Source organism: Podarcis gaigeae (assembly GCF_964106915.1).
Source record: "Podarcis gaigeae genome assembly, chromosome: 16".
Classification (NCBI taxonomy): domain Eukaryota; kingdom Metazoa; phylum Chordata; class Lepidosauria; order Squamata; family Lacertidae; genus Podarcis; species Podarcis gaigeae.
The window spans coordinates 4,202,744-4,215,982 of NC_139693.1; the positions used below are offsets into that span (position 1 = coordinate 4,202,744).

At 45.2% G+C, this 13,239-nt stretch overlaps 1 long non-coding RNA gene across 1 annotated transcript; it reads left to right on the plus strand.

Moving 5' to 3' along the window:
- The first annotated feature begins 3,638 nt into the window (after positions 1-3,638).
- Positions 3,639-13,033, plus strand: LOC310833543. The gene is made up of 3 exons (XR_014558771.1): positions 3,639-4,226; positions 8,939-9,571; positions 12,984-13,033. It is a non-coding gene; the product is annotated as an uncharacterized lncRNA (long non-coding RNA).
- Positions 13,034-13,239: the final 206 nt, after the last annotated feature.

Sequence of the window (13,239 nt, forward strand, 5' to 3'; positions counted from 1 at the left end):
CCTTAGGAAGAAGATATGGCTCATTTTACTGGGAGGCACATGGTATCATTTTATTATTTACTCATTCCTAATTATGTTTATCTCTGCTTTTTTATCTTCTGTAACATGTAGGATCAGTGTCTGCTCTCAGCCTGTAATTTCCTTTTTTACGACTTTGAGAATTGTTTTCTGCTATAAATCAGGGGGCCCCTTGTCTAGGAGGAAAAACATTGCCAAGGCCTTTTAGGCAGCTGGTCTTTTGCCTGGCATGAAACATTTGAAAATCTTTAAGATACAGGCCCTGATTGAAATATATAAGCTTTGATAAAAAATGCAGGCTTATGATTAGATGCCTCATTAGGGTTGATTATTGTTCCACAGAATGGGTACCACTTTAAAAGCCCCAGTGCATATTCTGACCTAGTTCTTACATGTAGCAGGTGCTGATAAGTCACTGTAAATAGCTGTGTCAGCAGTTGAGAATGGTATATAATGTGCTATATGTACCTTAATCTGCTCCCTGGTGGATGGATGGGTAATGATTATAACCACTATGTAAGGTGTATTGTTAGGGGACGCGGGTGGCGCTGTGGGTTAAACCACCGAGCCTAGGACTTGCTGATCAGAAGGTCAGTGGTTTGAATCCCCATGACGGGGTGAGCTCCCGTTGCTCGGTCCCAGCTCCTGCCAACCTAGCAGTTCGAAAGCACGTCAAAGTGCAAGTAGATCAATAGGTATCGCTCCGGCGGAAGTTTCCGGCGTTTCCGTGTGCTGCTCTGGTTTGCCAAAAGAGGCTTAGTCCTGCTGGCCACATGACCCGGAAGCTGTACGCCGGCTCCCTCGGCCCATTTAGCGAGATGAGCGCCACAACCCCAGAGTCGGCCACGACTGGACCTAATGCTCAGGGGTCCCTTTACCTTTTTAAGATGTATGTTTGAGGAGTTTTTGTTATTAAACCTTGCAAAGATCTCTCTGCGTCTCTTCAGTGATTCCATCTGTGTGGTCTACTCTGCACGCACTCTGTGGCATGTTTCAAATGCCCAATATCTCTCTCACATAACCAAAGAAATAATTGTCAGACAGGGAGGAGGGAGTTCTTCTTTCTTTTCAGCTTTTAGATTGAGATTCCTTTATGACGACTTCAAGAATGCCCATCCAGGAAGGAGACAGCTAGCTGGGGGGCGGAGCGTCTTTGTAGGGCCGGCAAGCTAGGAAGCATCTCTCTGGGTGGGAGAACAGGCAAGGAGCCAGGTGAGAGCTTCTGCCTGTGGGGATGAATGGTATGACATGTAGGACATGAGGGGAGAGACTCCATCAGGCAAGGCCTCTTTCCACCTGCCTTGCTCCACCCTCTGATTCTCAATGTGTATTGTATTGTTTTATGTACTGTGTCTTGCCGTTGTTTTATTGATTAAGGTTTAGATATTACAGTATTATAACTGTTGAGTGGATTTCTGTTTAACTTTTATATGTTGATATTATTATTTTATACTATTCTAATGGTTGTTGAATGTTCCTTTTTTCATGGAGGTTGCCTATTGTAAAGTTATGTTTTATTATCGCATTTTTGCATTGCATTAGATTGTTATGAGATGTACATTTTTTGTTTCTTCAGCTTGTAAACCGCCTTCAGTATTGTAAGATAGAAAGGCGGTATACAAATTAAAAATGATGAGGAGGAGGAAGAGGACATAAAGAGCCTTTTTAGTTAGTCTTTCTTTTTCTTTTTCCTGTATGATTGTGTTTGTATTTTTGTATAGATGAGATAGAGGTTTAGTGTTCAATGCATTAAAAAAAAATCAATGAAAATGTTCTTGAAAAAACATTCGAGGCCTTATGCTGTTACAATGACCCCGCAAGCATCTGTAGCCCAAATAATTGGGAGCAGTCCTGTGAGTGGAGACAGAAGGAAGGACTTTGTTTAATTCAGAGGGGCCGGGGTTATTTCTTGTCATTGTACTCCTGGCTGCTTGGATGCATCAGCCAACATATGTCGCCTTCCTCTTGCCAGAACTCCACACAGGGCACCCCTCTCATACCAACTCAGCTCCCTTGCACTGATCTTCCCCAAGCAAGTATGAAGAACACAGAGAGTCTCCAAATCCTGGTCTCAGTTTTCCCCACAGCTTTTTTATTTTTCCTAATCGTCCCACCTTCCTCGCCAACTTCCATTATTCCCATGGAATCCTCTCAGCTTCGAAACCCACCTGAGGACCAGGAAACATCCCAGACAGGAGCACTTCTGCCTGTATGGCTAAATTCCTGCTTTCTAGACCAGACAAAGGAATTGTGTATATGCAGGGCTCACTTAAATATTGTTGCATGCCACTTCAATCTTGGAGCAGTGAGAAACTGGGATATCTAAAATTGACAGGTTGAAGGGACAAGCATTCCTAAGCTGTTACCACAAGACCAGGACAATATTCAACCTCCACATTGTTGTTGTTGTTTAGTCGTTTAGTCGTGTTCGACTCTTCGTGACCCCCCTGGACCAGAGCACGCCAGGCACTCCTGTCTTCCACTGCCTCCCGCAGTTTGGTCAGACTCATGTTTGTAGCTTCGAGAACACTGTCCAACCATCTTGTCCTCGGTCGTCCCCTTCTCCTTGTGCCCTAAATCTTTCCCAACATCAGGGTCTTTTCCACATACTATGTTCCAAAAGGTATCTTGCAGGTCAGGTTACAGCTTGGCTCAGGAATGTGCTCTGCTTAATTTGGGCTCAGCTTCACCTTGGATGATGTTCTCTGTGTTCCTTTTAATGGAATTCAGGGTGTTCTCTTGACTCCTTCAGGCTTCAGAAGCATCATCTGTGGAGCATAACCTACATACAACGACTTCTTTAAAACACATCTGAAGCATCTTTTCCCCTTCATCAAACTCTGGGCACTGTAGACTCTTCGGGGTGTTGGGAACAGCAGCATTGTGAGGGCCAAATGCTGTGTGACCACCAGTACTATTGTGTGTGATTGTGTGGAGTAGAAGTCCTTGGTGAGAGGTCCTGTGAATGCAGGGGGAGAGGAATGCACTGAGAATCGATTAAGCAGGGCCAGAATCAGGTCCGTGGATCTTCATTGCTCTTTGTGACCACAGACCCTGATTGGCTGGAAGTTCCAGGTACTTGGGGACAGAGTCAGCTGAGAGGAGCCTGTGGGAATAAAGGAAGTCATTGAGGATGGTTCAGGGAGGAAGAGACCAGGAAAAACTGGAGGAAACAGACCAGGATTTGGAAACCTTGTGTGCTTCGCATGGACTTCCAGGGAGTTTATCTTTGGGGATGTCACTGATGGGTACAGGACATGAGTAACTGACACAACACAGGACATGGGTTTGGGGATTTTGGCAGCGGTCAACCAAGATCCCGGAAGGCAGAAGAAAAGTGAACAAGACACATCTGTGATGCTGCTCTGAAGCTTTAATAGAGAAGCAGAAATGAGTGAACCTTCTCTGTGATGAGCAGTTTGAGTGGGAGAAGAAAAATAAAAAGATCCCATTCCGAGTAAAGAGCACATTCACTATTGAGATGATGCCGATTATGAGAAAACAAAATATCTATAAAGAGAGGGGTTCGTATTGGACAAGCACAAGGAAGGAAGGAAGGAAGGAAGGAAGGAAGGAAGGAAGGAAGGAAGGAAGGAAGGAAGGAAGTTGGTTCTAGACCTCCCTTTTGTCCTGGCCCAGCTGGCTAAAAAGTTCTCAGTTAGGAACTCCCTGGAAGATGTGCAGATCCTGAGGTTCTCCTTATTCAGACTCAGAGAACTGAGGGTTGCTGGGCATAAATGGAGGAGAGATAGCAGAGGAAGATGGGCAAGAAAACAGTAAAGGGACGGGAATGTGGGTGATTCTCAATAGGGTCCGTATTGTGAGTGATATTGAAACTCTGCCTTCTCTGCAGAACATGAGGACATCGTGAGCATCCGTTGAAGCAGCAGGGGGTGGGCAGAGGAGGGGGAGCAGTGGTAGAGACGGCCTCCCCATCTTGACCCTTCCAGGGAGAAGGAAGAGGAAGATGGTCTAGTTTTACAACAGGGGTTTGCAGGAGGTGACAACTCAGAGGCAGACAGTTTCTCTCTGCACTTGGAACACATATCGTAGCTTGTAGAATTAATTAGCTAAATTAGTGGTACTGAAGCAAGATATTTGTTCCAGGTGCAGAGAGAACCTGCATAAAAGGGCTCAGCGCGTAGGGCTTTTCCACCAGCGCTTTTGAAGATCTCTTCTCTTCGGCTGCTCAGCTTCTTCAGCTTTTGGTAAGCTCCTTTTAAGTAAAGTGATTACTAGAGCAAAGAATATAGCAACAGATTGACTATGGGGCAGTTATGTACTGGGTTTTTGTTTTTTTTCAAGATGCCTTCCAGCTTAGTTTCACATGGAAATCAGATTGGGGAAGAGACCTTCAGGTCTTCACATGCAATTCCCTGTGCCACTGGCATTGTTTTGGGCTCAAACAGAAATCCCACTTCTAATAGGGCTTCTGAAATGTGGAGCTGGGCCCTCTCTGGGATGGAGTTAGATGAGGGTGAAAAGGGGGTGGGGTCTCTTTCTCCTAAGAGATCAGAACTTGGCAAGGGGAAGATGTCCTGTTCTGGATCTGGTTGTGCTTTGTTTGAAAGAGCAGCTCTGTGTAATGGGAAGATCCCTGGACCCATTTTCCCTCCTCTGGGAATCTCAGGCCAGTGCCCCTTCCTCTTCTTCCTCTGAGAAAGGTGCTGTGCCGTTGTCACAGGATATGCCCACGTTGCATCTCAAAGGGGGGGACGGACTGAGGAGCACTTTAGGCAGGGCTCCTTTGCTCCACTTGCCTTTTCTTGGGTGAGGCAGGTCCGACAGGGAAAGAGGCTCAGCTGAACTCCTGGGACGTCCATCCCACTCACAGCTTAGCAGGGCTAGGGAACCTGGGGTTCTCCAGATGTAAAACAACTCCCACCCCCTCTGGCCTTGGCCAATGATGGCTGCTAGGGCTGCTGGGAGTTGTAGTTCCACAAGCTCTGGAAGGCTACCTGTCCCCATCCCTGCTGTAGAAACAACACTCAGCTAGGGGGACCAACAGTCTGACCCCAGAAGAGGAAGGATCCTGCAGGGCCAGAGCGGGAGAGAAGTCTCTCAAATTTCAGAGGGAGAGGGAGAAGGGTCAGAGAGACACAACTTGTCAAAAGGGGTAGGGGGGTCAGCATTTTAATGTTTTACATCATTCACCTTACTGTCCCAGGCCTGGTTGCAACAATTTAAGAACTAATATTAAATTGATCTTGCATTTCTTTGGTTATCTGAGAGATAATGTCTGATTTCCCCCATTCACGTGTTTCTGAAAGTATCCTTGAAAATGTATCATTTCAGATTATCCATGAGTCTTGCAAGTGATGATTATGATGATGATGACTATGCGATGATGCAGCTACTTCTTCACTTACAAGTTGTTGACGAATATGGTAACGTTGCATAACGTTATACCCTTCGCAATGTAAAGCCCCAAACTGACAACTGAGTAAAGAAACCTGCGTATGGTTTGTGCTCTTGAGGGCCAGGAAGTCCGAAATGCTGAGCGCCCACTACGCAAAACTATTGATGGCTGCTGACATGTCATCTTTGCTCTGTAACACATTCTTTCCCCTTGCAAATCTTCCTTCATCCTCTGCTGAGTGTATCCTCCATTTATGCCAAGCAAGTCTCAGGTCACTGAGTCAGAATTGGCAGAAGATCTGCACATCTTCCACCAAGAGGTTCTGGCCTGGGGCCTTTTTGGCCGGCTGTGAACACTTTTATGAGTGTTTTGGTTTCTTTAATCTCTTAATGTTGAATCTCTTCTCCTGCTTGACCTGTTGATCCCAGAGAATGTTCCCTCCTTCCTTGCTAGCCATTAAAGCTTCACTGCAGCATCACAGAGGCCTCTTGCGTGTTTTTCTCCTGCTTTACCGGTTCTCAGCTCACCTTTCATGAAGGGCAACTGTCAATCGCAAATATGTCTCCTTGATATGTGTCTGATCCTGTCCGACACCCCTCTGTGCTGACCCCTATCAGCTTCTCCTGCCTGAAAGTCCCTGCCAAGACATGCACCGCTCAGTTGGAAGGAGGGATTCCCAGCTACTCCTTGGAAGCTGTTTCTGCAGTTCCAAGGTGTCCAGTTGTGATGAAGTCAGCAGAAAGAGGACTCTTCTGAGAGTACTTTTTACCCTTGCCAGGAATGGGGTTAGGGGGGTTGAGTTGAGTTTGCATTTAAAAGAGAATCTTTTCAATTCACAATTTGCAAATTGACATAACAGCCAAAACATGTCACCCTTCAAAATACACACTTGTATGAAGGTGTGATGCTGTTCTCCAAGCAAGCAATATTTTGAAAGAAAGAAAAAATCCATATGTCAAGATGAAAGAGTGCATAAAATGAAGAGATTAGTGAATTAGCTTAACATACAAATGTGGATGAGATCAGGGGACTTTGGTTGCAAAATTCCATGCTGAAATGTTGGGAATTGGGAGAATTTTTCATGATGCTTATGAATTTTCACAAAGCTTAAAAAATAAATAAATAACAAACTGCTGCAGACACGAAGGGAGCTGAATTCACATTTGGAAACAGCGAGAAACTGGAATATCTAAAATTGACAGGTTGAAGGGACAAGCATTCCTAAGCTGTTACCACAAGACCAGGACAATATTCAACCTTCCCATACTATGTTCCGAAAGGTATCTTGCAGGTCAGGTTACACCTTGGCTTGGGAAGATGCTTTGCTTAATTTGGGCTCAGCTTCACCTTGGATGATGTTCTCTGTGTTCCTTTTAATGGAGTTCAGGGTGTTTTCTTGACTCCTTCAGGCTTCAGAAGCATCATCTGTGGAGCATAACCTACATACAGACAACTTCTTTAAAACACATCTGAAGCATCTTTTCCCCTTCTTACAACTCTGGGCACTGTAGACTCTTCGGGGTGTTGGGAACGGCAGCATTGTGAGGGCAAAATGTCGTGTGACCATGGGAGAGACTGGCACAGTATGATTCTGTTCTGTGTGAAAAAGTCCTTTCTGTCCAAATAACTGCCCCATAGACAATCAGTTGCAAACTTCTTTGCTCTAGTAATCCATTTACTTAAAAGGAGCTTACCAAAAGCTGAAGAAGATGAGGGGAAGAAGGGAGATCCTCAAAAGCACTGGTGGAAAAGCCCTACGCGCTGAGAGCCCTTTTACAGTTTCTCTCTGCGCCTGGAGCAAATATCTTGCTTCAGCACCACTAATTTGGCTAATCATAGCTCATGGCGGAAATCCCAGAACGTTTTCCTCCCAAAGAAATCTGGGAGATGTAGCTTACCCCTCACAGAGCTATGATTCCCAGCACCCGTAGCCATCTATAGGTACAGAGTCCTCTGAGGCAGAAAATGGTCTTCATATGCGATTGCGACAACGAGTGTGTTCATAGGTGCAGAGGCGTAATCAGGGCTGAGTCAAGTAAATGCCCCAAATTACATTTAAAAGGAACACAATGAACATCACCCAAATTGAAGCCGGGTCAAAAGAAAGCCAAGCAGGAGGCTGACAAGACCAATAACTTCTTGGAAAACATTACATTGCAGTTGGATGGAGTTCCAATGGCTAGGGGCAGACTGGCCAAAAAGTGGAGGTGGGCTATACTTTGCCAAATGAGTGATGCTGCACCAAAGTATTTGCTCCAGGTGCAGAGAGAAACTGTATAAAAGGGCTCAGTGTGTAGGGCTTTTCCACCAGCGCTTTTGAAGATCTCTTCTCTTCGGCCGCTCAGCTTCTTCAGCTTTTGGTAAGCTCCTTTTAAGTAAATTGATTACTAGAGCAAAGAATATAGCAACAGATTGACTATGGGGCAGTTATTTACTGGGGGGGCTCAAGATGCCTTCCTGCTTAGCTTCACATGGAAATCAGATTTGGGAAGAGACCTTCATGTCTTCACATGCAATTCCCTGTGCCACTGGCATTGTTTTGGGCTCAAACAGAAATCCCACTTCTAATAGGGCTTCTGAAATGTGGAGCTGGGCCCTCTCTGGGATGGAGTTAGATGAGGGTGAAAAGGGGGTGGAGGTCTCTTTCTCCTAAGAGATCAGAACTTGGCAAGGGGAAGATGTCCTGTTCAGGATCTGGTTGTGCTTTGTTTGAAAGAGCAGCTCTGTGTAATGGGAAGATCCCTGGACCCATTTTCCCTCCTCTGGGAATCTCAGGCCAGTGCCCCTTCCTCTTCTTCCTCTGAGAAAGGTGCTGTGCCGTTGTCACAGGATATGCCCACGTTGCATCTCAAAGGGGGGGACTGAGGAGCACTTAGGCAGGGCTGCTTTGCTCCACAAACACTTGCCTTTTCTTGGGTGAGGCAGGTCCGACAGGGAAAGAGGCTCAGCTGAACTCCTGGGACGTCCATCCCACTCACAGCTTAGCAGGGCTGGGGAACCTGGGGTTCTCCAGATGTAAAACAACTCCCACCCCCTCTGGCCTTGGCCAATGATGGCTGCTAGGGCTGCTGGGAGTTGTAGTTCCACAAGCTCTGGAAGGCTACCTGTCCCCATCCCTGCTGTAGAAACAACACTCAGCTAGGGGGACCAACAGTCTGACCCCAGAAGAGGAAGGATCCTGCAGGGCCAGAGCGGGAGAGAAGTCTCTCAAATTTCAGAGGGAGAGGGAGAAGGGTCAGAGAGACACAACTTGTCAAAAGGGGTAGGGGGGTCAGCAATTTAATGTTTTACATCATTCACCTTACTGTCCCAGGCCTGGCTGCAACAATTAAAAATCAAGATTAAATTAATCTTTTATATCTCTCGTTATCTGAACTGTCTCCTTCCTGGATATGCATTCTTTAAGTCATTATAAAGGAATCTCAATATAAAAGCTGAAAAGTAAGGGGAACTGACTCCTCCCTGTCTGACAAATATTTCTCTGGTTATCTGAGAGATAATGTCTGATTTCCCCTGTTTTCACGTGTTTCTGAAAGTATCCTTGAAAACGTATCATTTCAGAGTATCCAAGATTCTTGCAAGATGTCCAGTATCAACAATTTAGCTCCCTCTTCAGAGATGCCAGTGGAACACCCCCCAACAGAGGATATTATAGCTATAATAAACAAATTCAGATTCAGTGTCAAGCTGCCACGATTCCGTCGTTGAGGATTCACTTCTGCTGCTTGATATTTTGGATGGTCTCACGTTTTGAACAGAATGCAGGGCAGTCATGTGACTGACCAGATGCGCCCAGCTGAGAATTGTCTGCTTTTCTGATCCTAATGTAAAGCCCCAAACTGACAACTGAGTCAAGAAACCTGCGTATGGTTTGTGCTCTTGAGGGCTAGGAAGTCCGAAATGCTGAGCGCCCACTACACAAACTATCCACGGCTGCCAACATGTCATCTTTGCTCTGTAACACATTCTTTCCCCTTGCAAATCTTCCTTTGTCCTGTGCTGAGTGTATCCTCCATTTATGCCAAGCAAGTCTCAGGTCACTGAGTCAGAATTGGCAGAAGATCTGCACATCTTCCACCGAGAGGCTCTTGCCTGGGGCCTTTTTGGCCGCCTGCGAACACTTTTATGAGTGTTTTGCTTTCCTTTAATCTCTTAATGTTGAATCTCTTCTCCTGCTTGACCTGTTGATCCCAGGTTGATGCCTGAAAGTCCCTGCCAAGAAAGGCACTGCTCATTTGGAAGGAGGGATTCCCAGCTACTCCTTGGAAGCTGTTTCTGCAGTTCCAAGGTGTCCAGTTGTGATGAGGTCAGCAGAAAGAGGACTCTTCTGAGAGTACTTTTTACCCTTGCCAGGAATGGGGTTAGGGGGGTTGAGTTGAGTTTGCATTTAAAAGAGAATCTTTCCAATTCACAATTTGCAAATTGACATAACAGTCAAAACACTGCACCCTTCGAAATACGCACTTGTATGAAGGTGTGATGCTGTTCCTGAAGCAAACAATATTTTGAAAGAAAGAAAAACCCCATATGTTAAGATGAAAGGGTGCATAAAATGAAGAGATTAGTGAATTAGCTTAACATACAAATGTGGATTAGATCAGTGGACTTTGGTTGCAAAATTCCATGCTGAAATGTGGGGAATTGGGAGAATTTTGCACTGATGCTTATGAATTTCCACAAGGCTTAAAAAATAAATAAATAAATAAATAAAAAACTGCTGTAGACACGAAGGGAGCTGAATTCACATTTGGAAAAAGTTAGAAACTGGGATATCTAAAATTGAGAGGTTGAAGGGACAAGCATTCCTAAGCTGTTACCACAAGACCAGGACAATATTCAACCTTCCCATACTATGTTCCGAAAGGTATCTTGCAGGTCAGGTTACACCTTGGCTCGGGAACCTGCTTAGCTTAATTTAGGCTCAGCTTCACCTTGGATGATGTTCTCTGTGTTTCATTTTAATGGACTTCAGGGTGTTTTCTTGACTCCTTCAGGCTTCAGAAGCATCATCTGTGGAGCATAACCTACATACAGACAACTTCTTTAAAACACATCTGAAGCATCTTTCCCCCTTCATAGAACTCTGGGCACTGTAGACTCTTAGGGGTGTTGGGAACGGCAGCATTGTGAGGGCAAAATGTTGTGTGACCACCGGTACTATTGTATGCGATTGTTTGCAGTAGAAGTCCTTGGTGAGAGGTCCTGTGAATGCAGGGAGAGAGGAATGCATTGAGAATCGATTAAGCAGGGCCAGAATCAGGTCCGTGGATCTTCATTGCTCTTTGTCACCACAGACCCTGATTGGCTGGAAGTTCCAGGTACTTGGGGGCAGAGTCAGCTGAGAGGAGTCTGTGGGAATAAAGGAAATCAATGAGGATGGTGCAGGGAGGAAGAGACCAGGAAAAACTGGAGGAAACAGACCAGGATTTCGAGACCCCATTAGTTATTTGGGGAAGATCAGAAGAAGGGAGCCAGGGGCTGAGTTGGTCTGAGAGGGTGTCCCCTGTGAAAGTCTGACAAGAGGAAGGTGACACAAGTGAGCTGAGGTGTCCAAGCAGCCAGGAGTCCAGGACAAGAAGTAATCCAGGCCCCTCTCATTTAAATAAAGTCCTTCCCTCTCTATCTACTCAAAGGCCTGCTCACCAATAATCTCTGCTACAAACAATTACAGGGTCATTGTAACAGCCTAAAGGCCTCAAACGTTGACAGTTCCAGGAATCATGGAACATTGTCTTCCAAAGAATTCTGGGAAATGTAGCTCACCCCTCACAGAGCTATGATTCCCAGCACCTTTAGCCATCTATAGGGACCAGAGTCTTTTCAGGCAGAATATGTGTTTCACCTGCAATTGCAACATCCAGTGTGTTCGTAGGTGCAAATTGAAGCCGAGTCAAAAGAAAGCCAAGCAGGAGGCTGGAATGACCAATAACGTCTTGGAACACATAACCTTAGAGTCGGATGGAGTCCCAGTGGCTAGGGGCAGTCTGGCAAAAACGTGGAGGTGGAGTATACTTAGCCAAATTAGTGATGCTGCACCAAAGTATTTGCTCCAAGAGCAGAGAGAAACTGTATAAAAGGGCTCAGCGCGTAGGGCTTTTCCACCAGTGCTTTTGAAGATCTCTTTGGCTGCTCAGCTTCTTCAGCTTTTGGTAAGTTCCTTTTAAATAAATTAATTTGCAGAGCAGGGAAGGTAGGAAGTGTTTGTGGGTCAACACTCTTCTTGATGGTCTAAAGGAAGAGAAAACTTCTTGCAAGCCCAGCCTGAGAAGAACACTGGATTTCAGCACAGACAGGAAGAGAATGAGAACAGGCACAGAGAGCTGGGCTCTAATACCAATAATAATAATACTTTTAAGTATTGGGGAGATTACCAGCCCTTGCTTAAAGTAATGCCCAACAGTTAAATACATTTTCATCTGTTTGGCAATCTGAAGGCTAATGACTAATTTCCCTCTGTTTCCACATATTTGTGAACATATGTCTTGAAAATTATTTATTTCAGATTCCCCAACATTCCTCCAAGATGTCCAGTGCCAACGTTGGAGCAAGTCTTACGATTCCCATGCCACAACCCAGGATACTACGCTCTTTTTGGCCAAGTCCACTTTTTAAAGGTTTTTGGCCCCAGTTCCACTTCCCAATGTAAGAGGTTTTCGACAGTGGACCAAACACCCTCAGGAGTTTCTGGACTCTCTTTCATTGGAGAATTTTAAGCAGAAGTTGAATGGACCCTGTCATAGTTGAGATTCCTGCTTTTCCAGGGTTGGAGTGGATAACCCTTGGGGTAATTCCAACTCTACAATTCTATGATTCTCCAATTCTATGATTCTGCACCGCAACGATTTAAAAATGTGTTTCTTAGGAGACAGTGTGTATAAAAATGAGTATATTACTGAAAAGAGCATACAAAAATCATGCAAGATTTTAGCTAAAGTTTCTGTTATGTAATCATACCCCCAAAAAAAGTATATCTAGAAGTATATACAGAAGTTTTTCCTGTTTCAGTGACCTTGACCAGACCATCAGCCTCTGCGTTGATTTGTGTTCCTTGTGGCTAAAGATTCACTTCTGGAATACTACAAGGACTACTCATATTTTGAGAAAAATTCCAATACCTGATTTTGCAGACCCTACTGTAAAGAGTCCAAAATATTTATCCTAAAAGAAGCGCCCCAATCTGAAATGTAATGTGGCAATTCTGGATAGAGATTGTGATCTCAGGGGCCAAAAAGTCAGAAATGCTCAGCATCCATGATCCAAATCCATCTTTTCTGATGTCCAGGGCTGCCATGCTGAAACTTTCCTCTGCAACACATGACTCGGTCATTCTTCCTCTGCTGCCTGTGCATGTTCCCTGTGCTGATGCCAAGCCTTCGTCTGTTTGCTGAGTCAGAATCAGGGGACCCTCAAGGTCTGCCTTTTTAGCCAGCTGGGCTAAAGGGAAGGTCTGGGGAGAAGCTTCCAGCCTTCCACTTTTCCAATACAACCACCTCCATTTATGGGTTCATTGGTTTCCCCACATATCCCCCCTTTGAATGTGGACTTTCCCCTTCCTTGGTTTGGAATGTACTTGTTTCTCTTCTCCTACCTGAACTGTTGATCACAGAGAATGTTCCCTCCTTCCTTCCTATCCATTAAAGCTTCACTGCAGCATCACAGAGGCCTCTTGCGTGTTTTTCTCAAAGCTTCCTATGTCTTGCTCCTCATTTCGTGAAATGCCCCCGGCCAGTCTCAGTGTTCCAGTGTGTCCAGTCCTGATGAAATCAAGAGAAAGAGGACTCTTCTGAGAATACTTTTTGCCCTTGCCAGGGATGAAGGGGTGGATCAATTTAGCTGGCATTTCAAGGTGAATCTATGAAAAC